The sequence below is a fragment of the Saccoglossus kowalevskii genome, chromosome 5 (genome assembly GCF_978046115.1).
Source record: "Saccoglossus kowalevskii chromosome 5, keSacKowa6.1, whole genome shotgun sequence".
In the NCBI taxonomy this organism is placed as follows: Eukaryota; Metazoa; Hemichordata; class Enteropneusta; family Harrimaniidae; genus Saccoglossus; species Saccoglossus kowalevskii.
In genome coordinates this window covers 3,227,885-3,233,184 of record NC_140645.1, presented here as the reverse complement: position 1 = coordinate 3,233,184, position 5,300 = coordinate 3,227,885, and the positions used below count along the sequence as shown (strand labels likewise).

Below are 5,300 nucleotides of genomic sequence, written 5' to 3'. Positions count from 1 at the left end.
AGTATGTTGTTATGATTTAAATTGCAACAGTGTACATTATGTTATTTTACATACAACTAATATTGTAATAATAATGTGTATTAAAATTACTATTTGTCTTTATTTTGATAGCAATTATGGACGTCATAAAAAGATTCATTAATCATACTTTAGGATAATATAAAAATATTCTAAAATGCTTAATGATCATCAGTAATTGTTGTTGGTTTTACGATGATCCAATATGTGAGCTGCGGTTTTGAAAATAATAAATGTAATACATTACACATAGCGATACTGTATTGAGTTGTATAATTTTCTAAATTATTTTTACCATCAAATATTCCACTTAATTCAGTTGAAACTTTATGACTCATATTAAACGTTTCTTTCAATAAATATGTACTATTTTTGAAATCACACTGGAGAGGTTGGAAATTCAGCGATAGTATTCCCTGGGTAAGATACGGTGTAACACCGGGTTCATATATAGTACACGGTATATCGCCGTCGTCATAACTGATTTCGCCTCCTTTCTGCATAAGTGTGAAGTATGTTGTCATTCCTGGATTCAAACGTTTGAAAAAAGCCACATCTTTTGCGTCACTGAGCTTGAGCTTGATATGGATAGATGTAGGACGACCTGCCCTTCCTAGAACAGTAGTCCCTATGGGCAACGTAAGACATTAGTATATGCTATAATTAATATACATCGACTATAAATAAAATATCAGAATACATTCGAATATTTGCATCTAATAACTATGGAAATTAGGACGTGAAGTCCAGTAATTCAAATGACAACGTTATAGGATCGATTCCTTTTGGCCACGTGACCTTATCAGCTGATAAACGTTAACAAACAAAAAACTACAATTATGTTAATAAATTATGAATATTTCTAACGCTAGAAATCGTTGAATCACGTGACCTCGTGTGAACGAGAAATTTTTGGGAGGTAACTCACGGATTGCTGTTACATTCAATACTATTTTCTACTGTGCGTCGATATGTGTGTGCGGTGTATAAGATAACGAACCTGATTTAATCCTACCGTCGTTAACCACCATAAACATATCTGATAATAGTTTGTTATTGCTATCTTTAAATACGTAATGACCGCTATTGCCCGAGTCCAAGAACCTCATCAAGTGTGATTTATCTGCTGTTATTTCCAGTGCTTGCGTAGTTCCTGGTGATATTAAATATATGATAACGAAAGGAGCAAAGGTCAAAGGTCTAACCATTATTCATTTATTGCACATAACTCATGTAAAACTGAATGGTTTGATTTTATGATATAATTTGTGTCATGATCAAGTCGAGTTAAATATTTAAACAATTATGAATATTTACCCTTTCCGTCAGTGAACTCCAAAACAGATGTTGCATTAGGTAAACGTATTTTCACATTCACACCACTTTCCACAAGAACATACATGTTTGGTAATATTTGGATTGTATTAACTCCAATGACCCTGGAATCTATTACAAATAAGTATATATACAGGTACAGGTATATATACAGGTACAGGTATGTATACAGGTACAGGTATATATATATATACAGTTACAGGTATATATACAGGTACAGGTATATATATTTAAAACATTTTTCTCCATTGTCATAACAGTGAAATATTATCACCTCTACCGTATACCACATGAAGAAAAATGCGCTGATTGTGAAAGACTGTTAAAGGCCGATATACATAATTTCAGATCAGTGCACGAAGCAACGCAAAGGGCATCTCGGTAACTGTTACATGGGGCATACATGGCGACGGCGACATTCCCTGACTTATCTTTGCAACGAGATTATATCATACACCGAGGCAACGCGTGTGTTGCTTAATGTGCTGCTCCGTGAATCGCGTAAACCGTTTTTTTGGTTCTTATAGTGGGTTGTAAAACATCAAAAGCATATTTAAAATTCAAAAAAAAAATACATGATTCGCGACTGACCTACGTTAGTTGGGCACTCCATGTTGAATATTGGCGATACACCTATAACCGAAACTATTATAGCTGAAAATCAAAAACGTTCTATACATTAAAAAATACAACACATATTGACAAATATATTGTAAATATATAATGTAGAGGCGGACACCAGAGTATATTCCCCAGTGACTCGTAATTTGGATGATAATATTTTGAGTTGGAAAACTAACCGGTGTACACCAGATTTCGGAGGTCCATAGATAACGTCACTGGGCGACTGTTCACGAAATCAATGGCGGTGTATTGAACTTTGTTCAAAATGTAGTTGTTTTCTAATTAACGACCCGCATTACCAAGAAAATGACGTCATTAGTACTTCAATCTGCTTGAATGTTGACATCTGCTTGATACACAGGCCATGAACACTGAGTTTATTTTAATATACGCCATCATTATGATTTCAGGTAAGTGACTAATACCAGGCAAGTATAATATATTGTGTTATCGAGAGTTAGATCGCTTTCCGTCCATGTACGTTGCCGTATAGTACCACGTCTGTTGTTGTTGTTTTTATGAGATAGTATACAACCTATCATTCAAAACATTCACGGTATTTGGTCATATATCCATACACCGTTTGCACTATGTATTATTCGGGTTTAAAACTTTGAATATCAAAATCGCATAGCAACTTTCTAATATATACCGAATTTCGCTCGTTCCAAGTAAAATTAAACTTGACAAAAATACTTATATCTCAAATTCCGCCATTGTTTATATCAGATGACTTCTATGACCCGCCATCAGCCTATTCTTGTCACTTAAGTGCAATAAATTAAAGGGCGGTAGTTGTCGTGCCGCGCATGTGCGGCATTTGTGTTGATAAACATTGATTTACCCACAATCCAATACACTCTTCTAGTGGAAATCACCTGGGCGCTTTGTTAACAAATTACTGCCGATGACTCTTCGATACCTTCCAATCACCAAACATAGTTAAAGCTTGGTTACGTATCAGTTTGTACTCGTTGTTCTAAGCAACATGCAAAGTCGCCATCTTTGCTCATATATGAGACCCATATCTCGCGCATGCGTGGCGCGACGATCACCGCCCTTTTAACGTAATATTTGTGGGAACAATGAGGACTCTTAACAAAAGAACAGACATTTTTGTACTATTTTCTGTTCGTAGCATAGTTTTTGTATTAATTACAGTTTCTAATTAATACACTGTACTACTACATTAGATATACCAGGATATACGTGTAGTTACTGGAGGGAGAATTACAGTGACTCGTACATCACCTGCCCTATAAGAGAGGACCCCTTGCATTACAATTTGACAAATGCAAGATGGAGCAAAGGAAAAGAATGGGATTTCATTGGCGAAAAAGATTTTCAAGATGGTGACACGAAATATGTTGGAGACGACTCAAGATATATTATCAATAAAACCCACCTTGTTATAACAGATGTGATAAACAGTGACATTGGTGAATACTGGTGCACTTATCTTTATGTCTCACTTTCTGATTCTAGTGAACTAACCAAATGTGATATTTTTATCCTAGGTGAGAATGAAGTAATCCAAATTTCCTCTTCCTCTAAGTGTCATGTTCTGACCGAACGTTGGTTCCCTGTCTATTGCTGTTCTGAATATTTAATCATTTCATCCATTGACTTTGAATTTTCTCATTACTGCTACGTCTTCTTTTCTCAAACATGCCCTAACAATTTCAACTGCATCTCCCTGGTCGTTCCAACAAGTTCCCTTTTTGTTCCTGCCTTAGTCAGTATTTCCTCATTTCCTAAATATTTGGAAAATTCTTCTGTAAAACCACATTCCACTAATTGTAATCTCTTTTTCATAGTATGTGATATTGTCAAACATTCACCGCCGTAGGTGTGGGTAGATAATATAACAATCTATTACTCTAATTTTGTCTATTTTTGAGTATTTTCCCATTTTGAAAATAGTTTTTGACATACCGATCTTCTTCTTTATTTCACTGTCACTTCTTCTGTCTAATGTAAATAAACTCCCAATGTTACTGAATTTTGCAACCTGCTTTATCACTGGTTCTCGAACTGTTATTTCACAATCTGATATATCCGTCTTTGCTTACCACCATGCATTCAGTTTTTTTGTAGTTAATTGATAATCCCCTTTTTGTAGCATTATTACTGTATTCAAAATGTAACTGCTCTTTTGAGTCACTTATAAACAATGTGTCATCTGCAAATCTTAAATTGTTCATTTTATAGACCTTTCAAATGTTTAATCTTTAATTTGTCCACTATATAAATTGTATTATGGAAATAAATGTAAATAAATATTTAAATGTAAATAAATATTTACTTTGCTTTAGAGTTCATACTGGAACAATTATATACAGGTATTTGGTAATGTTGAAAATACTGAGAAAAAAATAATCTGAAACTATGCAAAGCTAAATATGCATATTAATATTCAAGCTACAATTTGGTAATTAACATTATATGTTATTTACATTTTGATCTTTTCTAATAACTTCCGTACTTGAGTTCATGATTAAACAACACACATTTTGGAGTTATTTTTTGTAAAACGACCATATAACATGTAAGTGTAATTATTTTCAGATCATATAGAAGAAAAAAACATAACAGAAAATCCTGTGTCATCAGATTCTGACTCCACTACTAAAACAACTGTGATAATAGGTGTGAGTGTGGTAATAGTTGTTATCGGCGTTACTGCAGCATTGGTTTGCTATTTGAAGAAAAAAACGGTAATTATCATGACATTAAGTCCTTTGTTTTCGGCGAAGACGACATAATAATATAAATGGTGGAATACCATACCATCTGAGTAATTGACTTTTGAAACTATGCTTACAACAAGTACTTATAAGTGTTTATGTTTATTACAGGAGATATCGGCCACGGTGTTTTCGAGGTGTAGAACAAAGAATAAACGTTATACTAGTCGGGTAACACATATTAACTACATGATTTTACGAATGGGACCAATGATGGGGTCTCATGTTTGTCATTTTTGTTTTAATTAACTTCAAATCTTAGCGGAATTATAATTAGGAATGTACCAAAAAATATATTGTCAATAGTTTGGGTATGATTTATTTTATATTTATCTACAACAGTTTCACGTTACGAATTCAATTGTTCACACAGTAACGCTAAATACTTATAGCATTAAGTTTACGTTTCCCTGACTAATGGTTTTAGAAGTAGAATTACATATCGAATAGTTTACGTGCTCGGTGTTTGTTGTTACGCCCTCATTGACCGACTGAGGCATAGATTGTATATCAGATATCATAGTGATAACGTCACATTTTCTATTCAATACGTATTCTTATCAGTAGACAACTCAG

General features: G+C 33.8%; 1 long non-coding RNA gene across 1 annotated transcript; it reads left to right on the top strand.

Moving 5' to 3' along the window:
* The first annotated feature begins 4,550 nt into the window (after nucleotides 1-4,550).
* LOC146742814 (uncharacterized) lies at nucleotides 4,551-4,880 on the top strand. The gene is made up of 2 exons (XR_014929463.1): nucleotides 4,551-4,694; nucleotides 4,836-4,880. It is a non-coding gene; the product is annotated as an uncharacterized LOC146742814 (long non-coding RNA).
* The last annotated feature ends 420 nt before the right edge of the window (nucleotides 4,881-5,300 follow it).